Source organism: Lygodium microphyllum, chromosome 4 (genome assembly GCF_053477565.2).
Source record: "Lygodium microphyllum isolate KBCC chromosome 4, Lygodium_microphyllum_v1.1.10, whole genome shotgun sequence".
Taxonomy (NCBI): Eukaryota; Viridiplantae; Streptophyta; class Polypodiopsida; order Schizaeales; family Lygodiaceae; genus Lygodium; species Lygodium microphyllum.
In genome coordinates this window covers 134,945,430-134,969,766 of record NC_141138.1, presented here as the reverse complement: position 1 = coordinate 134,969,766, position 24,337 = coordinate 134,945,430, and the positions used below count along the sequence as shown (strand labels likewise).

Below are 24,337 nucleotides of genomic sequence, written 5' to 3'. Positions count from 1 at the left end.
GTCTTTCTTTGGAGAGTGATGCTTGGGGGTCTTCCGCTTGCTTCGGCTCTTTCTAAGCGACGAATCTCCAATGGCACCTGTTTCTTTTGCATCACTACTATGGAATCCGCCCGCCACCGATTTATTTCTTGCCCCGTCGCAAAGAAAGTCTGGTTACTTTTGTCGGCTGTTTGGGGAGGGGTGGTTGGTATCGCCCTGCGCCCCTTTGATTGGGTTTTTGGCCAGCCCAAATACCCCACTCCCGCACAGCCACATATGAAGCTCATGTTTCACTTTCTTCGATACTGGGGCTGTTGGCATAATTGGACCATTCGGAATGCTTTTCTGTTTGACTCCGCCTATAATGTTCAGCGGCATATTGTAAGGCTTAAGGGCCTCTTGTATTGGCAGTTAGCTCTTCTCCATCGTTCTGATTTGCTCTCTACGGGAGATTTCCGTCCTTGGCATATGTCAATTTCCTCCGCATCCTTGCCATGACATTGTAACTTGTAGTACTTAGAACCTCTTCACATGATGGCTTGGATTGTCGTCATGTATCTTGTAATCACGTAATCTTGTATTTTTTTCGTAATTAATACAATTACCTTTTACGAAAAAAGAGAGAGAGAGAGAGAGAGAGAGAGAGAGAGAGAGAGAGAGAGAGAGAGAGAGAGAGAGAGAGAGAGAGAGAGAGATTGTGGCTCCATTGTCAGGCACCTTGGGTACCCTTTGGGTGTCGACGTTCCACCAAAGCAGCTTCTACAGTGGATTTCTCAGAAAATGGTGGCTAAGTTTATGTATTGGAAATCTCAAGCCTGGCCCTTCCATATTCGTCTCAAAGTGGCCTAGACAATTATGTTGCCAATGCTCACATATTTTTTGCCATTGTTGCCCTGGACTACTACGACTCTCAATGCTCTTACTCAGTCTCTTTGCTTCATGCTATGGAAGAAGGACTCATTGCATGCAGGTATTTCCTGGATTTCTTGGTGGCATGCCTGCACCCCCAAACGCATGGGTGGCGGAGCTATTTTAGATGCCCAAACTCACATGCAGGCACTCCGTTGGTCTCTCTTCCGCGCCATGTGCTCGGATCATCATCCATGGGTCGATATAGCCCGTTATTTCCTTGAGAGCCATGGGCTTCTACATGGCAATACCCAAATCCGGACTTCTTGGTGGCATGTTCTTAATGCTGATTCGAGGTTCTCCAGTTCTTCTTCGTCGCTGCTTAATCATTTGGTATGTTCCTGGAAACGGGTCCTTCTAAAGGCTCAGTGGCATCCAGCGGAGGATCGCTTGGCTACGAATTCTTTTCAATTGGAATTATTGGCAGTCTCGCGTTTACTTGCATGGGAAGGCAAAAATGAGCTTAGACCACAATTCAACCGGATGGCTCGTTTGGGCTTGTCTTCGCTCGCGGATGCCACCCTTGCTAGTCGCAATGTGCTTATATCTTTTTGTACAGCCAGGACGCTTTACAGGATCCCGCGGGGATATAGGCCTTTATGGGAACAGCTTTTGCGGATGCTCCAGAGCAGACAACCCTTTCCTGCCCTTGCTTCAGATCATCCCTGGCAGGATTGGGACCTACAAGGCCGGCTGCCTTTAAGCAAAGCTTCTGCTAATCAAGTTTATCATATTCTGATCAAAGATCAACAATGGTTAGTTACTAAAGCCAATGCTTTATGGGGCTTACGAAAATCCCGGTCCTGGTGGAGGGCAACTGTGATGGAGGGCTGGTTGAACAAGACCCCCTTCAAATGTAAAGTCTTTCTTTGGAGAGTGATGATTGGTGGTCTTCTGCTTGCGTCGGCTCTTTCCACGCGACGAATCTCCAATGGCAGCTGTTTCTTTTGCACCACTGCTGTGGAATCAGCCCGCCACAGATTTATTTCTTGCCCCGTCGCAAAAAAAGTCTGGTTCTTTTTGTCGGCTATTTGGCAAGGAGCGGTTGGATTCACCCTGCGCCCCTTTGATTGGGTTTTCGGGCAGCCCAAATACCCCACTCCTGCACAGCCACATATGAAACTCATGTATCATTTTCTTCGATATTGGGGCTGTTGGCATAACTGGACCATTAGGAATTCTTTTCTTTTTGACTCCGCCTATAATGTTCAGCAACATATTGCGAGGCTTAAGGGCCTTTTGTATTGGCAGTTGGATCTTCTCCGGCATTCTGATTTGCTCTCTAGGGAGGACTTCCGTCCCTGGCTTATGGAAATTTCATCTGCCCCCTTGCCATAACTTTGTAACTTGTAGCACTTAGCCCCTTTTCACATGATGGCCTGGATTGGCGTCATGTATCTTGTAATCAAGTTATCTTGTACTTTTTTTCGTAATTAATACAATTACCTTTTACGAAAAAAAAAGAGAGAGAGAGAGAGAGACACTTAGGTTTTAGAATCTAGAGAGATATATGATATCAACCATAAGTCATGAAATTAGAGCCATAATAATCAAGTTTCAACAATAATAAAGATTCAAAACATTGTAATCAGCAATGGATTGTCGCATTCATGATTCAACATTGCAATCAACAATGTTGTATAAGTTGAACAAGTGTGCATTGCAAAGACACAAATTATGCACTAAACTTTAAAGTCTAAAGATCCAAGTTACAAGAGTCCCAATTTCCAATTCAATACTCTATAGTTCCAAAAGGCTAGCTACTAAGGCTTAAGCGCTATGATTCATGGAAGATGGCTCCACTATGCTTGAATGCTCATCCTGCTGAACAACATCCTCGCCATCACCATTACCATCACCATCACCATCACCATCATCATCGTCATCTTTTTCCCAATGTATAAAAGAATCAGCCTTTGCAACTGATGTACGAGCTAGCAAGCGAAGATTGGAGCTAACATAAACTAGGTCATTCGTCTTCATTGTACGGAGATGATTTCTCTTCTTTGTGTGAATGTGATTGAATGAGCTCTATAGTTGCTTTAAATAAGAAGAGGTAATTGTTTGGCTGAGAATATGAATAGCCAAACTCTGCAACTCTGGAGCTTCTTTTCCGTGGTAGTCCTCCCACCATAAAATAGCCCCAATATTTGTCCTGTCTTCTAGTGCATCCTCTGTACCAAACATCCCTAATATTTGCTGGTACACAGAGAGCTGATTTTTAATTTTGCGTTGCATTTGACGGCTAGTATAAAGCCTTGCAAGCAATGTGTTCCAAGCCTTGTTTTATACCACCTCAATGTCTCTTTCTTGCATCTTTCCTTGAAACTTAGGATCAAGCACATATGCTGCAACATGCATAGGAGAGCCATAATCATTCCATCTGCTGATGCATAACTCCTTGATCTGCTCATACCTATCTGCATTTGGTTCCAAACTCTCCAACCTCTCAATCATGCGATCCATACCTTCATAGATCTTTCCAATGCATGGATCAATGCCATCTGCAAGCCTCAACATGTGCATAGTAGGATCAACCATTTGGTTGGTGCGATTGACCTCATCCCAAAAATCTCTATCAGAGACATGTTGGCAGCCTCGCGATTACTTTCTTGGGAAGGTAAACATGAGCTCATACCGAAATTTAACCGCATGGCATGTTTGGGCTTGACTTCAGAGCAGATGCCACCCTTGCTAGCCGCAATGTGTTGATATCGTTTCGTACAGCCAAAAGGCTTTTCAGGATCCCTCGTGGATACTGTGATTTATGGGGTCAGCTTTTGATGGTGCTCCAAAGCAGACAACCCTTTCCTGCCCTTGCTTTGGATCGTCCTTGGCAGGACTGGGACCTTGCAGGCCGGCTGAATTTGGAAAAGGCCTCAGCTAACAAGGTGTATCATCTTCTGATTAAAGATCATCAATGGTTGCTTACTAAAGCTAATACTGTATGGAGTTTGCGTAAACCTCAGTCATGGTGGAAGGTAACTGTGATGGAGGGCTGTTTGAACAAGACACCTTTCAAATGCAAGGTCTTTCTTTGGAGGGTGATGATTGGTGGTCTTCCTCTTGCTTCAGCCCTTTCCAAGCGTCGAATCTCCAATGACAACTGTTTCTTTTGCACCACCAGTGTGGAATCGGCCCTTCATGGAATTATTTCTTTCCCTCTTGCTAAGAAAATATGGTCCCTCTTGTCGGCGGTTTGGCGAGCAGTGGTTGGCTTCTCGTTAATCCCTTTTGACTGGGTTTTTGCGCGGCCCAAATACCCCACACCGGCTTTGTTGCATATGAAGATCTTGTTTCGCTTTCTTAGGTACTGGGGCTGTTGGCACAATTGGACCATTCGGAATGCTTTTCTTTTTGATTCACCCTATAATGTTCAGGGACATATTGCTAGGCTTAAAGGCCTGTTGTATTGGCAGATAGATCTCATTCGGCACTCTGACTTGCTCCCTCGCGAGGACTTACTTCCCTGGCATATGGCAATTTCCTCTGCGTCTTTGCCATGACTTTTTGTTACCCTTTTGTCGTTTACCACTTCAGAAAGACAGAGAGATTTTACACAGGATGGCTTAGAGCCATCCTGTATCTTGTAATCATGTAAACTTGTACATTTTTTTTGTAATTAATACAATTACATTTTATGTGTGAGAGAGAGAGAGAGAGAGAGAGAGAGAGAGAGAGAGAGAGAGAGAGAGAGAGAGAGAGAGAGAGAGAGAGAGAGAGAGAGAGAGAGAGAGAGAGAGAGAGAGAGAGAGAGAGAGAGAGAGAGAGAGAGAGAGAGAGAGAGAGAGAGAGAGAGAGAGAGAGAGAGAGAGAGAGAGAGAGAGTTACCTTTTACGAAAAAGAGAGAGAGAGAGAGAGAGAGAGAGAGAGAGAGAGAGAGAGAGAGAGAGAGAGAGAGAGAGAGAGAGAGAGAGAGAGAGAGAGAGAGAGAGAGATTGGAGGTCGCGATGCTGCTCCTGCTCTGTGCCGCCCTGTGGCATCCAGCGATGCTGCTCCTGCTCTGTGGCATCCAGCGGAGGATCGCTTGGCTACTAATTCTTTTCAATTGGAATTATTGGCAGTCTCGCGTTTACTTGCATGGGAAGGCAAACATGAGCTTAGACCACAATTCAACCGGATGGCTCGTTTGGGCTTGTCTTCGGTCGCGGATGCCACCCTTGCTAGTCGCAATGTGCTTATATCTTTTCGTACAGCTAGGCGGCTTTACAGGATCCCGCGGGGATATAGGCCGTTATGGGAACAGCTTTTGCGGATGCTCCAGAGTAGACAACCCTTTCCTGCCCTTGCTTCAGATCATCCCTGGCAGGATTGGGACCTACAAGGCCGGCTGACTTTAAGCAAAGCTTCTGCTAATCAAGTTTATCATATTCTGATCAAAGATCAACAATGGTTTGTTACCAAAGCCAATGCTTTATGGGGCTTACGTAAATCCCGGTCATGGTGGAAGGCAACTGTGATGGAGGGCTGGTTGAACAAGACCCCCTTCAAATGTAAAGTCTTTCTTTGGAGAGTGATGATTGGTGGTCTTCCGCTTGCGTCGGCTCTTTCCAAGCGACGAATCTCCAATGGCAACTGTTTCTTTTGCACCACTGCTATGGAATCAGCCCGCCACAGATTTATTTCTTGCCCTGTCGCAAAAAAGTCTGGTTCTTTTTGTCGGCTATTTGGCAAGGAGTGGTTGGATTCACCCTGCGCCCCTTTGATTGGGTTTTCGGGCAGCCCAAATACCCCACTCCTGCACAGTCACATGTGAAACTCATGTATCATTTTCTTCGATATTGGGGCTGTTGGCATAACTGGACCATTAGGAATTGTTTTCTTTTTGACTCCGCCTATAATGATCAGCGACATATTGCGAGGCTTAAGGGCCTCTTGTATTGGCAGTTGGATCTTCTTCGGCATTCTGATTTGCTCTCTAGGGAGGACTTACGTCCCTGGCTTATGGCAATTTCATCTGCCTCCTTGCCATAACATTGTAACTTGTAGCACTTAGCCCCTTTTCACATGATGGCCTGGATTGTCATCATGTATCTTGTAATCAAGTCATCTTGTACTTTTTTTCGTAATTAATACAATTACCTTTTACGAAAAAAAAAGAGAGAGAGAGAGACACTTAGGTTTGGTTGCTCGCCTGTCACTCGCGCTTCCTCAGCCCCGTCGACGCCTGCAGATTCGTCCGTCCTCGACCTTCTTCGTGCTTTCTCCCTGCGCCGCCAGCGAAACTCATCGCGCCCTGTTCCTGACGCCCTGCGCCTGCCGCCGTCAACGCCTTCTTCGCCTGGCGCCCTGTCCACAGCCGCCCCTGACGCCCTGCGTCAGACGCCCTGTCCACGACCGCCCTTGCTGCCCTGTCCCTTGACCTGACGGATCCCTGCCCGGCACCCCAGCCTGTCCCGTCCTGCCGTTGCGACTGACAGGCCTTTGTTTCGCCCTGTTGCCCCTGCACGGTGACAGGTTCAGCTCAACTTTCATTAGCTGTCTTTGCAGAGTACACCCCTGGACAGCGCCTCTGTACAGACCAGCGAGCGAGAGAGAGAGCGGGAGAGAGACAGGGTCAGTCCTCCTTCAAGATCAAATTGTCACACGATGGCTGGTTTGGATCTGGATTTCATAGACCAAACAGTGGCAGCACTTGGCCCGGATTCTTATGCCGAGGAACCTGTGGACATGGTTCCGTGCAACGAAGAGATGCCCCTTGGTCCCGACATTCAGCCTGCGGGTAAACGTACCAAGCATACTTCGGAAGAGATAGGTGTTCCTCAGGATCGTTCCTATGCTCAGGTTGCTTCGGATCCTGTGGACTCCCAGGATGTTGACTGGGAGCATTTGCTGGAATTTGCCAACACGTTGCTTGCCGATTACGTTCAACATAATCAGGAAGCCTTCTCTGACTCTGCATCTGAAGATGTTCTGGAAGCTTCCGTCGATCCAAAAACTGTCCTACGCTCCTTTCGGTGTTTTATGATCGCGCTGTGTACTCTTCTTCACTGGTCGAATCCCGCTGCTTTCCCGTATTCGCCAATGGCTGCACAGTCTGCTACAAGGGGACTGTGTTGAAGAGATTTTTGTTGGGTCCCGAGGTTTTTTTGAGGTCCTCTTGAAAACTGAGACGCACCGTGCTGCTCTCCTGTCTAAACTACTTTTGTTTTTTGATCGTCGGTTGGTTCATGTGGTTCCATGGCGCCCAATGGCAGATTTTCAGCGCCTCCTGCAACGTGAATGCCCTGTGTGGGTAGAAGTGGAAAATTGCCCGGCTGTTTATTGGCCACTGTTGAAGGATGCTATGGCCGCGGTGGGCACTGTTCTTGTCCCTCCCAGTCTCCGGGTAGTGAATCGCAACCGCTTGTGTATGCTATGGGACACTGCAAGAAAAAGGCCTGCTTGGTTGCGCCTCAACTGCTCGGGCATGCATCCGTTGCACTTTCGATTGAAATGGGGCAATTTTGCAGGGCATTGCTTTTCCTGTGGATAGTTGGGGCATTTTATGGCTGAATGCCCGGAACAGCAACATACCTCCGATGTTGGCCAGGCTGCGCCGCCCACGGAAGATATGGTGTGTGATGCCCCGTCGCTGGATGCTATCCACCAGCCCCAAGTTCTGGCCAAAGGTAAACAACAGGTTTCGGGTCTGGATTCCCGCGCCACTGATTGGGTGGAAGTACGTGCAAAAAAAGGCAACAGGGTTGTTGCTGGCATGGAAAATACTGTGCCTACTCCCTCACAAGATTCCATGCGTACATACACGCGCAGGAAGGAAATGTTGTCTTCCGAGCGCTCTGCTCCTGCTATGGTTTCCTCTGCCCCCCGTCATCAGCCCGCCAGAAAAATATATTCAGATCGTCCAAAGGGTCCCCCTGCTAAGCTGGCATTTGATACCAGAGGTAACGTCATTACCCCGTGGGACCGTCGTTATCCACGTTCCAACCCCAAGCCAGCAGATATGCCGTCTACTTCCAAATCTGGTCCTCAGAACTCTTTTGCGGTGTTGGCGGATTTCTTGGACGAGGGAGTCCTGGACATTCTTGCTGACAAAGTCAAATCGAGGCAAGCTGTGCCTCATACCTATTTGGTTTTAACTGCACATGAAAATAGCCACGTGGAATGTGCGAGGAATTTGTTCTCGCCACAAGCAACATGCCATGTGGACGGTATTGCATGAAAATCAGTGGGATGTCCTGTGCGTTGTTGAGCACAAGAGTCACGGTGAAGCCGGAAAAGTAGTGGATTGCAATGGCTTCCGACTGTTCTATGCAGGGACACAGGCCATGCATTATTCGGGAGTGCTCATGATTGTACATGACAAATATCAGCCTATGCTTATTCAAAATGATGTTCATGGCCGCTTTTTGGTGATTGAAATTTTATTCGAAGGGGAAATCTTATGGTTACTTGGCCTCTATGCTCCGAATGATTCGTTATCTCGTCGGGAGCTTTGGCAGACTTTGCAGACCTCCTTGTCACTTGGCAGACGAGGCTTCTTTATGGGGGATTTTAATATGTGTGTGGATGCTTCCCAGTCCACATCGGAGCATTCGGTAATGGACGCACCGGAAAGTTGTATGTGGCATGAGTTGGCTTTTGCTGTTCTTAAGCAAGATCGCTGGTCCTGGCTACACCCGTCTTCTACAGGGTTTACTTTCCATTCTGCCCAGTATGCAACAACATGGTCGCGACTGGATCGTATGTATATCATGCAGAATGATGATTTTCTTCCCGAGATGCTCGACATCAAAGTGTTGCAGCAATATGCCTTGTCAGACCATTTCCCTCTGCAGCTTGAGCTGCTTGCACAACCCATTGCACCTTTCAAGCGATTTCAGGACCGACTCCCTTTGCGCTTCAACTCATCTTACCTGAAGCATGCATTCTTTCAGGGCTATATGCAATAATTAATTGACAGATTCGTCTTGGACTTCTCTTCTTAGGGCACTGCGTCTTTTGAAAGATTGCTCTCTAATGTGCAGCGGGTCGCTCGGCAGTATTGGATTTATCATGTCTCTCTTTGTCAGCAGCGTCGCAAGGCAGCAGAGGATCTGCTGGCTTTGGTTCGTTCTCTGCTGGTGGACACTCCGGATGATGCATTTCTGCTCCCACTGGACATGCGGGTGGCTGATCTTATTAAAGCATTCCAGTTGAAATCATATCAGCAGGCCAAAGTGCAACATCTGACGGAAACTTTGCAAGATAGTGCATGTCAGACCCATAAGTTCTTTCGAGCTCTCCATGCCTCTCCTGCTCGAGAAAATATGACCAGACTCGAGGATGCAGAAGGCCACCTTATCCTGGATCCGCAGACTATTGTGCATATGTGCAGGAATTATTTCCGTGACCTTCTCGGTTCTACCTCTCCACCTTCGGCCCAAATTACTCAGGCCCGTTCGGCTTTTTATGACCTGGTCTGCAATCAGCTTCCGCAGGACATGCAAACTACTATGGAGTCTGATATTTGTGAGGCAGAGGTTATGGACGTCTTGTTACACTTGCCTAAGGATAAAAGCCCGGGTTGGGATGGTCTCACTAATGAGTTCTTTGAAGCTTTTGCTACCCAACTGGTGAAACCTTTGCAGGCTTTGTTTCAGCAGGTGTGGGAAACGGGGATCATGCCTTCCTCATGGAAAGAAGGCCTTATTAAACTGCTTCCAAAAGCTCCTTCGCCATCTAAGTTGACACAGTGGCGCCCAATTTCTTTGATGGGTTCAATGTACAAAATCTTTTCCAAAGTAATGGCGAATCGGCTCCATAAGCATCTCCCGGCCATTGTGCACCCTCTACAGTATGGTTTCATTTAGGGCCGAAATATCCTACATAATGTATTGAATGCTCAACTGGCAATTGATTATGCCAGGCATTCCAATCAGGAGGTCGTACTGATTCAACTGGACGTGGAAAAGGCTTTTGACTATCTAGACTGGTCTTTCGTTGCTGAACTTATGTCTGCTATGGGTTTTGGTCCGCGGATGTCTCGTCTCATATACACCATTAGCGCTGCAGCGTCTTCGCGGGTCATGCTGAACGGAGGTGTTACTGAGTCATTTGCCCGCTCTGTCAGACAAGGGTGCCCTTTGAGCCCTCTATTTTTTGCCCTTGCAACACATCCAGTTCTTTCGATGTTATCTCATATGGCAGCCTCTTCTCAGTTGGCAGGACTGTCGCTTCCTACAGGACAGCACTTCATTAGCCAATCCCTGGCGGATGATACTTTTATGATTTTGCGTGCGGACAGGGATAACCTTCGAAGAGCATTGGATGTTTGGGGCCTCTTTGGTCAGGCGTCCGGCCTTTGCATCAATGCCCTCAAATCAGCCATTCTCAGCTGCACGGAGTCGGATTTGCAGTCCTTGGACTGGCAGGGTCTGGTTGTTCCTCGTGGCTCCATTGTCAGGCACCTTGGGTACCCTTTGGGTGTTGATGTTCCCCCAAAGCAGCTGCTGCAGTGGATTTCTCAGAAAATGGTGGCTAAGTTTATGTATTGGAAATCTCAAGCCTGGCCTTTCCATGTTCGCCTCAAAGTGGCCCACACTATTATGTTGCCAATGCTCACATATTTCTTGCCATTGTTGCCGTAGACTACTACGACTCTCAATGCTCTTACTCAGTCTATTCGTTTCATGCTATGGAAGAAAGACTCATTGCATGCAGGTATTTCCTGGATCTCTTGGTCGCATGCGTGCACCCCCAAACGCATGGGTGGCGGAGCTATTTTAGATGCCCAAACTCACATGCAGGCACTCCGTTGGTTGCTTTTCCGCGCCATGTGCTCGGATCATCATCCATGGGTCGATATAGCCCGTTATTTCCTTGAGGGCCATGGGCTTCAACATGGCAATACCCAGATCCGGAGTTCTTGGTGGCATGTTCTTAATGCTGATTTACGGTTCTCCAGTTCTTCTTCGTCGTTGCTTACTCATTTGGTGTGTTCCTGGAAACACGTCCTCCAGAAGGCTCAGTTGCATCCAGCGGAGGATCGCTTAGCTACTAACTCTTTTCAATTGGAGTTGCTGGCAGTCTCGCGTTTACTTGCATGGGAAGGTAAACAGGACCTCAGACCACAATTCAACCGGATGGCCCGTTTGGGTTTGTCTTCAGTTGCGGATGCCACCCTTGCCAGTCGCAATGTGCTTATATCATTTCGTACAGCCAGGAGGCTTTTCAGGATCCCTCGTGGATACAGGCCTTTATGGGAAGAGCTTTTGAGGGTGCTCCAGAGCAGACAACCCTTTCCTGCCCTTGCTTCGGATCATCCCTGGCAGGATTGGGACCTACAAGGCCGGCTGACTTTAAGCAAAGCTTCTGCTAACCAAGTGTATCATATTCTGATTAAAGATCGTCAATGGCTCGTCACCAAAGCGAATGCTTTATGGGGATTACGTAAATCCCGGTCATGGTGGAGAGAAACTGTGATGGCGGGCTGGTTGAACAAGACACCCTTCAAATGTAAAGTTTTTCTTTGGAGAATGATGATTGGTGGTCTTCCTCTTGCTTCGGCTGTCTCCAAGCGACGAATCTTCAGTGGCCACTGTTTCTTTTGCACCACTGCTGTGGAATCCGCCCGCCACCGATTTATTTCTTGCCCCATCGCAAAGAAAGTCTGGTTATTTTTGTCGGCTGTTTGGCAAGGAGTGGTTGGTTTCACCCTGCGCCCCTTTGATTGGGTTTTCGGGCAGCCCAAATACCCCGCTCCTGCACAGCCACATATGAAGCTCGTGTATCATTTTCTTCGATATTGGGGCTGTTGGCATAACTGGACCATTCGGAATGCTTTTCTTTTTGACTCCGCCGATAATATTCAGCGGCATATTGCGAGGCTTAAGGGCCTCTTGTATTGGCAGTTGGATCTTCTCCGGCATTCTGATTTGCTCTCTAGGGAGGACTTACGTCCCTGGCATAGGGCAATTTCCTCTGCATCGTTGCCATGACGTTGTAACTTGTAGTACTTAGAACCTCTTCACATGATGACTTAGATTGTCGTCATGTATCTTGTAATCAAGTAATCTTGTACTTTTTTCGTAATTAATACAATTACCTTTTACGAAAAAAAAAGAGACACTTAGGTTTTAGAATCTAGAGAGATATATGATATCAACCATAAGTCGTGAAATTAGAGCCATAATAATCAAGTTTCAACAATAATAAAGATTCAGAACATTGTAATCAGCAATGGATTGTCGCATTCATGACAATATTTGGGGGACTCTTTTAGATCCGTGGATGATGGATCACAATGCCCCAAATTTGGGGACATTGCAGCCAAATTTAGGTCCCAAATTCCAATCCTTGGGAAAGGCCTGAATTTTGGGGCAACTACCAACAACTGAAGTCTGATCCAAAATGCCCCAAATTTGGGGGACAATCGAGATAATGATCCTCGAGACCTCACCTGATCGCGGGTGGGAGTCACGCCGGGCAACAGAGGTGGGCCAAGCAGGCGGGAGAGGTAGATGGGTCCAAGGAGGTGGTGGGAGTAGGTGAGGGACAGTCGGTGGGAGTAGTGCGAGCGAGTGAGCGAGGGACAGTCGGTGGGAGTAGCGCGAGCGAGGGACAGTTGGTGGGAGAAGCGCGTGTGAGGCGCATGAGTGAGAGAGGTGGGAGAGTCGGTGGGCAACGGGCAATGGGCAAGAAATGGGCCAGGAAGTTGTGCCCGTGAAAAGGGATGGCTGTTTTAAAAAAAAAGGTCCACTGCTGGAACGGCGGTTCCAAATAGGGAATGGCCTTGGAACGGCCCGAAACGTGAGGGAATGGGTCAGGGAATAGAGTGGAACGTTCCGCCAGCGTTTCCTAGGCTCAAACCTTTCAGAATGCATTAATCGGTTCCTATGTGCCGGAAGGGACATTCCCTGTCTCTATAACATTAGGTAACAAACCTACTAATGGTGATACTTTAGCCAACTTTGTGGAGGACTATGCATTTTTGACTTGCAGTTATGAATTTTTAATGGTTGATTCGGTATTTAATGTTGCTGAAATGCAGCAAACATGGTATTTTGACAGTGAAGCTTCAAAGCACATCGCTTCTAGGAAGTGCTTGTTGTTCTCTTTGCATTCAGCCCATGCTGGGAAGTGTGTTACATGTGCAAACAATAGCAGTCATGATGACTATGGCATTGGGACAACCACTATTACTACTGCAAATAGTTTAGACTCCATGCTTCTAGATGTCTTGTTTGTGCCTGGCATTACAAAGAACTTGTTATTTATCTCTGTTTTTAACAAGCATGGCTTTTAGGTCATCTTTGAGGATGACAAATGCATTGTTATATATTACTCAGAAGCTTGAATACAACGAGGTGCACATGCTCAACAGACTAGCTAGAGCTAATGCGAATCACAAATCCATCATGTATACAAGCCTGTCAAGGCGGTCTAGGGGTGATGGGGCAAGAAGCCATGGAGGGGGGGTGTATCGCCATCTGGGCCTGCTCGTCTGCATCATGAAGAACAAGTCATGGCTGCCCCAAGTACGTACAAAGTGAAGACGGAGTTCTTGACGGGCTCGAGACTCGCCCTGCACCTGGTCCCATTGGTCGCGGAGGGAGTGGATGATGGAGGTCGAAAGCTCTGCCAAAGTCGCATATACTGAAAGGCACTTTTTGCCAAAAACCACCTAATAGCATGCCTTCCAAATGTGCCATCCTGTAAGACTTCCTATGATCTTTCATACCTTTGAGTGCTTTGCTATGGGCTCCAATACTTGGCGGATGGGTAAAGCCTCCAAGCCCACCACTGCACAAGACCCAGCCTCGATGAGAAAAATCGTGTCCTGCATCCCAGCCAGATACGAAAGGTGACGGCCCGAGTTGACTGCCTGCTAACAAAAAGCCTCCCACGAGATACATCCAAGGTTGGGTGCTATACGGCGGAGAATACGGGAGGCTCCTCTCCACATGAGCTGTGCCCTCTCCCAATACCAAAGGTAGTGCTTTGGAGTTTTGAAATGCTACTGTTTGTGGGCAGCGCTTACAACCTCCATCTTGCCGTATCTGGGTCAACCAGCTCCCAACAACTAGACCCCCATGTGCCAAAAGCCAAAGGAAATACGATACCCTCCTTGGCCTCCAGCTGTCCCATAGGCAACGCCAGAATGTCCAATGGAAGGCATCCATGATGCTATGCTCCGCCCAGTATCTGCTGCACGAAGGCGTCCAATCTATATCTTCCTTTATCAGTACATGTCTACCATTTCTGGCTGTGTACTCCAAGGACCTCAGAGGCTTCTTGGTGACTGTAGTGGCCGGCCATAGCCACTCTTCAAGATCCCACTCCAACTCAAGTGGCCTGCTCTCCCATATCCAAAGGCGCCACTCCCAAAACTCCTTCCAGGGTACATAAAGGTCCAGTCGCTAGGTCTTCCCCTAGAGTTCGACCACAGGAATCCACCTCTAGGAAAGGAGAGCAATCTTCTCATCTTGCTGTCCTCTGTCAAGAGCCAGACGTCCCCCATCCTGCATGATAAAGAAGGTCCTGCAGGGGACACCATCCACTCTTCTTGCCACCTGTCAGGGGATACTTGCCGTTGAGAATCTAGCAGTTTACACCTCCCCAGGCTCCACTGGCTCTCGGATCAGAGGATTTGGCCACTCCTAAGGGATCGCTAAGTCAATCTCCCTCCTCAGCTCGGCTCCTCTCGCTCACATCCTGATGTCTGCTATAACATGTCTTGATCCGCCATCCTGTACACCTCCCTCCATGTCCTGATAGTACGAGCAAGGCCAGCCTTCCAGCCAGCCCACTGCATGTGGGATTGCTCACCTATCTGTATCCCATCTCGATCCCTGACCTGGGGGTTCCAGACCACCGGCGGACGATCTATCTCCTCCTGGCATCCTAGGGGCCTTTGAACTATGGCCTTGCGAAGGCCCCACCACACTCAAAGTAAACTGCGGAGGAAGAAAGCTCTAGGTGGTGTGATCTTGGCAGTCATGAAGATCCATTCGAAGGATGGCCTCCGACCCTCGCCAATGTGCACTCCTGGAAACCCTCTTGCAAAAGAACCTTCCAGGTCTGCTGCCCGCTTGGTGTGAGACCAAGACCACTAGCTTGCCCAAAAGGGCCAAGCTCTGGAACTCTAGGTCAATGATCTCAAGCCCTCCCTCACACCGATGCCGGATGATGGTCGCCCATGCCACCTTGGCCCAAGAGACCTTGGAACCGTCTAAGCGAGCCGGGAGAAAATTCTGCAGTAGGCGGCGAAGTTGAACCACACAAGACAAGGAGAAACACCAACAACAGGTAATGTACCAAGCCGTTGCTAGGACAACCTGATTGATCACCAGGGCTTCACCCGCTAAAGAAAGGCAGACAATGCTCCAGTAGGTTAGCTTCCGCCTAATAGAGTTGAGAACTAGAAGAAACTGCTAGGCACGAGTGATGTTGAGCCCTACTTGGAATCCTAGAAATTGGACAGTTTGTCCCTTGCACACCCATGTGAACCCCATGTAGACACCCCACTCCGTGTTGGAGTCGGGAAAACCAATCGACTTTCGCAAGTTGATTTCCCGCTGCAGTGCAAAATACCCCAGAACTACTAGTTTCACTCTGTGCAGCATCAGCTCATCATTCTCTACATAAAGAGCGGTATCATTTGTAGACAATGAGTCCAGTAGCTCAGTCTCCTCCCTCACCGGAAGTCCCAAGCCACATATCCCGCTCACTTGTGAGTGGAGGAAATAGGAGATCTCCTTTGCAAAGAGTAGGAACAAATATGGGGCAAGAGGTCAACCTTGCCGGACAGGTCTCTCTAGCCAAAACTCCTCCCCCCTCTTGCCACCAATGAGAACCTTGCTAGTAGTTGATCTGTAAAGTGCCGAAACCCCACAGATCCATACTTGGGGGGAACCCAGCCTTGCCATGGTGCCCTCTAAGAAGTCCCTGTCAACCCTACCATGTGCCTTCTTGAAGTCCAGGAAGAGTACTGCCAATCCTTGACCACTGTGCTGAGCCCACTCGGTCGCCTCGAAGAAAGTCAAGACATTGTCTAGGATGCTTCTATCGTGGACAAAACCTGTTGGGGTGTTATGAATGATGTCTGGAAGCATGGGGCGGAGTCAACTCTCGATCATCTTGGCCAGGGTCTTATAGGCCACTGATAACAAGGTGATCGGTCTCCACTGGGATAGCTCCAACCGATCTCCCCCTTTGGGAAGGAGAGTAACAAGACCTGTCCATAAACTCGGCATTCGTCTTGAGCCGAAAATCTCCTAAAAGGCCAGTAGTAGGGGGTAGTGAATAAGGCCATAGAAAGATCATCCTCTCCCGGGCATTTTTGCCCATCTTGTGCATTGAAGGCCTCTAACTAGCTCATTCTCTGTGAAGGGGTCGAGGAGAGAGCGTCCCATCTCCTCTATGACTAGGGGCGGAATGCAATCCTAGACCTGCTGTCTACATTGTTGTACTCTCGCTGGCTGCCTCCTGGTGAAAAGCTGTCTATAGAAGTCAATGGCAATCTCCAACACCTCATCTAGGCTAGAGCGAATCATCTTGTACTGATCACGGAGGCTGTGAATCTGGTCTCTTCAGGTGTGAAGTTGATGCACCTAAAAAAATTCCTTGCACATCGTGTTCCCCTTCCACGCCCAAAAAGCTGCCCAAGTATGGAAGAAGAATTCAGAATGCTTGTCCTCAAGGCTGGCGAGGGCTTCCCGTGCACGCACCTCCTGCGTGTGGAGAGTGGGATCCCCTGGTGCCTCCTAGAGTAGTCTCTGCGTAGCAGCTAGGTCTCTTCGGAGTTCTCTCTCGTTCTCCAAACTCTGTTGCCTGGCCTGTAGGACTGCCTCCTGGCAAATCGTGCTTGACTTGGCTAAGGCCTTTGCAACCTCCTTTGTGATCTGGTCCCCCCTAGCCCACTCCCTAGTCCAGAGGTGCTCAATCTGCCTACTTACCTCCTCCCTCCTGTTGATGGAGTCTGGGATTCGATAGGATCGCGTGCCATGGGTTGAAGCGGAAGCATCAAGAATGAGGAGAACTAGGCAGTGATGAAACAAAGTGGTACTGGCAAACTGCCCTACTTGGCCTCTGCGAGAGCGCCCCCACTCTCCCACATAGAACCTGTCTAGTCACTCCAGAAGAGCTCCGCCCAGCCGCCTATATCCCCAAGAGAACTCCAATGACCTCTCCCTCCTATGGAAAGCTGGGTCTTGCCAAGCATCACATGCTTCTATTGCGAGGAGAAAGACCTCCCATGCCTCTTGCTTCTCCCCTACCATACCCTGGTAATGTCTGGCTCAAACTTGTTGGTCCTCTAAGGTCTCCAGGTTGTTGAAGTCTCCTCCAACAATCCAAGAGTCCATCTCTGGAAGTCCTGATGCGATCTCCACCTAGAACCTGATGTGTGCCCTAACCTCAGTAGAAGCATAAACATTGAGGAGTCCAAGGCACGAGTCCCCTATTACTAGTCTGATCCATAGGACCCTCCTTGCCAAAATTATCATGTGGTCTCGTACATAGGCGGTGAGGCTCGGGCCAATAGAGGTGCATACTTCTCCACTCTTGCCATGGGCACCGATGGAGTACTCCCACTAGGTGTGTGAGCTGCTTAGAAGAACCTTCCCTACCCGATAGGCTTGGGAGGGAGTGAGCTTGTGCTGCTAAATAAGTAAGATGTCGATTTGTCCGGCAAGAGCAGGCCGGAGCTCTTGCGGAACAATCAATTTCCTAGAACCATGTGCCCCACTCTAGTGGAGGTTGTTCACGTTCTAGGATGCTAGGTGTAGACTCATGGGGAAACCTGTGACTAGGCAAACAAGCATCTATTCGATGTGGAAGCTCCTGATGAAGAGGAAGAGCTATGGGGCATGCGAATGCGCGCTGCCGCAAGCTTTGAGGGTGAACTCCATTTGTCCATGATGGCTTTCGGGCGGACCATAGGGGTGATAGATGCTCCACGTGGTACCACTAGGGCATCTACCAGCCAAGCTGAGAGGCGTGACTCTTTACATTGGTAGAAACGGGGTAGCCTGTGCGAGGGGCCACTCGATCACATCCATCGATGAACTCCATTGTGGAGGGGCTTGAAAAATAATACTTAGAATGTAAGACCTCGGCTCTAGACCACCAGTTAATGTCCATCATGCACCTTGGCCACTGTTGGGAAAAAAGTGCTAGTCCTCCTTCTCCCATTCACTGGGAGATGTGGTCTACAACGTGGCCACTCACCTTTTCCTCTATCTGTGTCATCGTCCAGTCTCCAGAATAAGAGGTCAAAAAGAAGAAAGCATAGTTTGGTCGATCCGGTCTTGCTAGTAAATGGAGCTTGCTGCTCCTTGACTTGCAGACCACGAAGATCCCCACATCTAGAGGTAGTGGACTCCACGCTCCGCAACTCTTAAATAAGACCACGGGCCATCGCGGAAAACTCCTAGGGGAGCAATTGTACCTGTCAAGGGAAGGTGTGAGTGGCGGTTGGACTAAATGAGCGGGTGGCTGTGTGGGGAGGGGGGATGGGCTGGGCTGCTGGTGAGGAGAGGATATGGGCGTGCAAGGCTTGTCACCTCCTGTGGGAAGGGGGGGAATGGATGGGGGAGGGGGGGGTGGGATACATGTAGTGGGTGAAGATTGGGGGGGTTGATCGATGGGGGATAAGGTGGGGAAGAGGAAGAGTAAGGGGTGGTGGGGTTATCAGACGTATGAGGCAGGTGTGCCGGGGGGGGAGGGCACTGAGATGCCTGAGTGGGTGGTGGGGGTGGAGGCGTGTGATCCTGTTGAGTGAAATGAATGAGGGGGTGTTACGGGGTGTTCTGAAGGGGGCCCATCACCCGCCCTCCTGCTCTCTGCTGTGTGGTTGTAACTGAGTGCAGTGTGCTACCTGATGCCCAAAGTCATGGCTTCGTAGGCAGTGGCCGAGCTGCCTTGTCATAATAGCTTGCTGCCTCAAAGAGTGTCTACCTGCCTCAATCTCAAGAAACTTGCGTATGTTCTTTGTATCTTTTACAATCACCTGTACGTTTGGGACTCTTGCGGTTGTCACTGCATCCGCGAAGGAGGGAGGAAGAACTCTGCCGAAAAGCTGTCCAAAATCCTCCACTGTGATGCCACTATACCAAGGAACCATGTAAATGACCCCCTTCGTGTATGCATAAGGTGAGCTATCCACTAGCTCGCGGGCTGCATCCAGAGAGGGGAGTCGAACCATGAAGATCCCCTGACCCATGAGAACTGTCTCCGCAATCTGCGATATGCCAATGCGTAGTGTGGAGTGAAGCCAATCCCAAAGCTAGGCCCTGGATGGAGAGTGTCCTACAACCTGTCCATAGATTGCTATTTCTTTTAGTTCTAGTTCTGTGGCACGGACGGACAGGGGACACTCACAAGATGCTTCAGCGTTTGACCACAGGTTTCCATTGCGCGTCACTATTGGGGGCTACCAATCTAGTTGCTATGATACCGGGGGAAATGTTGTTGCAGATGGAGGGAGCGACGAATGCTTGTGGTATGAACGAGCAGCATAGGATGGAGGCATTGGAGCAGGTCGACTGGGGAGGTCTTTTGTGCATCAGGCAGAGGGCGGAACCGCCACATTAGGTCCATAGTCAAGGGGCGAAGGCCTCTTCCTATACCTTGCAGGGGTTCCAGGACACAGCAGACAGGCGTGCTTTGCAGGGGCCGCATGATAGGGGACTGTAGATCAGGGTTGCAGTTCCCATGCTCTCACTCTTTCTGTCTGTTTTGCCCAGATGCTGCCTACTGCTACACACAGCAGGCCTAGGGCAGCAGCAGCGGGACGTGTTAGGGAACTTCCAGGCAGGAAGATGCAGAGAAAGGGGCACCCAAGCAGGGTGCAGATCAGGTCGGTGGAGTCAGAGACCAGCGCACAGACATATAGGTACAGTGGCAACGAACATGCGCTCCCTCTCTCCGTGATTCTGTGGCACACTGCGAGAGGATTACTGCAGGGCAGCGCATCTGCAGGTCAGGCACAGTGGCAACGAACAGGCGGTCCCTCTCCCTGATTCTGGTGGAGGCGATGGTGGGTTTGGTTGCTTGTGGCACAGCCGTCAAGTGGCGGAGCAGCAGGGGGTAGTGCAGCCCAAGTAGCATAGGCGACACTGTAGGACCAGGCGGTGGCGCTGCGAGAGGAATGTAGGCGGACAAGCTGGAGTAGAGCGCACTGTCGGCTAGCGAAGAACTTGGCCTGGCCTCAATGCTATGTTAGATATGGGCTGTCTACACTATTATTTGGGGATTCAGTTCACCCAAAATCAGCATGGTATCATCATGTCAGAGTCATAGTATGTGGATAAGCTATTACATAGGTTTAATATGCAAGATTGCAAACCTATGTGCACTCCTATGGAGCTAGACTTAAAGCTATCTATGCATCATGGTGAAAAGAGGTCTGATGTTGCAATTTATAGACAAGTTGTTGGCTGTCTTATTTATCTTTGCAACACACGCCTTGACATTCCGTATGCAATATCTTAGGTGATAGGTATATACATAGCCCATGGACTATACATTGGCAAGCTGTTATGTGGATCTTCAGGTACTTGCAAGGTACTCAGTCACCTGCATTATTATTTCCCAAGGGGGAGACTCGCAACTACAGGCTTACAATGATTCAGATTGGGCTGGTGATGCAGACACCAAGCAGTCTACTAGTGGACATTGTTTCTTTCTAGGCCCGTTCATGCATTTCATGGCTAAGCAAGAAACAACTTACAGGGGCTACCTCGTCCTGTGAGGCTGAGTACAAGGCGGCTCTTAGGGCAATAGTGGAATGTGTATGGTTGTGTAGATTGTTGGCTGATCTACATTTACCGTTGGATAGTCCTACACCCATTCTTTCTGGCAGTCAGAATGCTATTGTAGTGGCACGAAGTCCTGTGTTTTATGCTTGCAAAAAACATATTGAGGTGCATTACCATTATGCTAGAGAGAGATGCTATGTAGGAGAGATCAGCTTGATGTATTTTCCTACACAAGAAAATATTGCTATGTAGGAGAGATCAGCTATGTGTTGGACTGGAAGGACACAGCTGAGAGAGTTTGAGATCGAGCAGGAGCGTATGAGTGTGACGGCTGGAGAGAGTGTGAGCAGAGTGAAAGTCCGAGGCGATAAGTGTACCAACAAATGTGTTGGTACACAAAGAATGAAATGTATTTATGCTTATGGCACGTAAAGGGTGCGTTCACATGTACAGTGTGTGTGTTCTATATACACAGAGGTCACCGGGCCTTTATATCCCAACAACCTCCCACTTAAAGGTCCGATATGAACCTCTAGCTAACCAACTCCCACTAGTCGAATGCAATGCCCGTGTTGAGCTCTGGTTAGACTTTTAGTGAGAACATCTGCAGGGTTATCTTGTGTTTTAATCTTGGTCAATGTGATTTGACCATCTTCCAGGATCTTTCTAATGAAGTGATATCACACATCTATATGCTTTGTGTGTGAATGATACATGGCATTCTTAGCCAGATTCACAACACTCTGGCTATCACATCCCAAAACTGCAGTATCCATAGACATGCCGAGATCCTCTGCAAGTCTGCTCAACCATATAGCTTCCTTAGAAGCTTCAGTAGCTGATATGTATTCAGCTTCAGTGGTACTCAGTGTAACAATGTTTTGCAACGTGGAACACCAAGAAACAGCCCTACCAACAACTGTAAAGACATACCCGCTGGTGGACCTACGAGTGTCCAAGTCACCTGCCATGTCTGCATCACAATAACCCTGCAAACTAAGTGTACCTTGCCCATAGCAAATACTTTTTCTTTGTGTACCCTTAAGGTATCGAAGAATACACTTGATAGCTTCCCAATGTGCTTAGCCAGGATTTGACATAAACCTGCTAACAACTCCCAATGCCCAAAATATGCTTTGCATACCCCAAATCTTTCATGGAGAAAGATGATTTCATCTGATTTTTGAGAGCATCCAAGCTAGTCTTTCTTTTCCCAGCTAGTAACATATCATCCACATACAAAACAAGTATTATGGGGCTGCCATCTGTATCTTTTTTCATGTACAAGCAATGATCGGCATGGCTGCGTGTAAACTCATGCGATAGCATAAAAGTATCAAACTTTTTGTACCACTGCCGTGGTGCTTGCTTCAGCCCATACAGGCTGCGTTTTAGCTTATACACCATCTGCTCTTTTCTAGGAACTACAAAGCCCTCAGGCTGTTTCATGTAGATTTCCTCATCAATGTCACCATTCAAGAAAGTTGTTTTTACATCCATTTGATACAGCTCTAAATTCAAAACAGTAGTAAGAGCAAAAAGCACACGTAAAGTGGTCATCTTCACAACAGGTGAGAAGACCTCTTGGAAGTCAATCCCTTCCTTTTGTGCATAACCTTTGGCAACTAGCCTTGCCTTGTACTTGGGTTTCCGATCAACTGTCTTGACTTTGTACACCCTTTTGTTTGGAAGTGGCTTCCTTCCCTTTGGTAATGACACAAGATCCCAAGTATCATTTGCATATAGAGATTTAATCTCTTCTTGCATAGCTATCTCCCACTTACTGCTGAACTTACATGACTTGGCCTCTTTGTATGTAAGAGGCTCACCATCATCTTTAAGCATCACATAATGCAAGGAGGGGTCAAACCTATGTGGTTACCTTCTTACGCGTGTAGACCTGCGTACCCAATGATCAACACTTTCAGAACACCTTCATTTTCATTTGCAGCATGTGCATTTTCATAACCAGGAAGCCTATCTTGCTGTCCATGACCTCCTTGTGCTTCTATTTGCTGTCCATCATCATTTGGCTCAAAAGTAACCGGCTGATCATCAGTTTCAGCCTATGGTACAGCACCTTGAGGCTCATTTTCTGAAGTTATGGGTGGCTGCAAACTCTGAAATTTCACCTTTTTCAGATCTTCATTAGAGGCTAAAGAGCCTTTCAACAATTTTGCCTCATTAAACACAACATTATGGCTACGAATAATTTTCTTGGATTGAGGTAACCACACTTTATAGCCAAATTCACCCTCATCACCATAGCCCATGAAAATGCCTTTGGTGGATTTTGGGTCATGTTTGTTCCTCAGCACATCCCTAACATGTACAAAAGCATCACAACCAAATATACGTAAATGGTCATATGAGGCCGATTTGCTAGTCCAAACCTCCTCAGGGATGCCATTATTTAAGGACCTATTTGGAGAGCGGTTGCAAATGTGAACCGCGGTTTTAAGTGCCTCTCCCCAAAATGCATGAGGGAGATTGGCAGTGGATAGCATGCACCGCACTCTTTCACATAAAGTCTTGTTATATCTTTCAGCCACCCCATTTGAAGGACTGTAAGGGGTTGTAAGCTCCCTCTTAATACCATGTAAGTCACAAAATCACTTGAATTCAGTCGATGTGAACTCACCCCCATTATCAGTTCTCAAGCATTTTAGCTTTCTATCTATTTGAGTGGTCACAAATGCATGAAAAGTTTTAAAAACAGCAAATGCTTCACTTTTCTTTTTCAGCAAGTACACCCAAATCTTCTTGGAACAATCATCAATAAAGGAAACAAAATATGCAACACCACCCAATGTTTTCACAGGCATACTTCATACATCAGAATGCACTAAGTCCAAGACATTGGGCTTACGAGAGACACCAGAGTAAAATGAAATTTTTATTTGCTTTCCAAACTGACACTCATTACAAAAATCAAGTTTAGAGACTTTTCCATCAACCCTCTTCAGAGAGGTAAGAACATCAAGTCCTTTTTGGCTCATATGGCCTAATCTCTTATGTCATAACTCCAAGTTGCTGCAAATTTCAGCAACTGCAAGAAACTTGCCATTCAAGGCTTTACAATGCAAACAATTCAATGTGTCCTTCTTGGTTCCTTTTGCAATCAGCATGGAACCCTTTTTTACTTTCCACAAACCACCACCAAACAGTGTGGTGTAGCCATGCAAGTCAAGCTGACCAACAGATAGTAAACTCTTTTTAATGCCAGGCACATATCTGACATCTTTCAACACAAGCTCTCGACCATTGTCTAAAGACAAGTGTACGGTGCCAATCCCATCAATGCTGCAAGCATGGTTATCTCCAAGGTACACCTTCCATAACTGTCTGCATTAAACATAGCAAAACACTCCAAGAAAGGAGTTACATGGAAAGAGGCACTAGAATCTACAATCCAAGTGTGAGTGACACCATCATCAATTGACAATAGTGCATCAGTAACATCAACCTTGGTAATCCTCATATCCTGCATGTGACATACAAGGGCAGCATAATCAACTGCACATAATACATCAGCCTCTGTATTTGAAGGCTCCTCTATGACCACACTGGAGGTTTGACTCATCCAGTCGCATATTCACCAACTTGCGCATTAAATGCACCTGATTAAGAGGTGTGGTGATCTCATAAGTAGTCACAACCTTTTTATTCACTCTGGCCCAATCTGCATCAGACATTAGTGGGGGTTTATCTTCCTGCAAAGCGTCCTCACAATCATTTAGGAACAAAATGCCTGCATACGGTCTTTC

The 24,337-nt window shown here is 48.0% G+C and overlaps 1 protein-coding gene across 1 annotated transcript in view; it reads left to right on the top strand.

The window, feature by feature from the left end:
* Positions 1-24,337, top strand: part of LOC148037650 (DNA ligase 4-like) — a 105,605-nt gene that overhangs the window by 25,564 nt on the left and 55,704 nt on the right. The window lies entirely within an intron of this gene.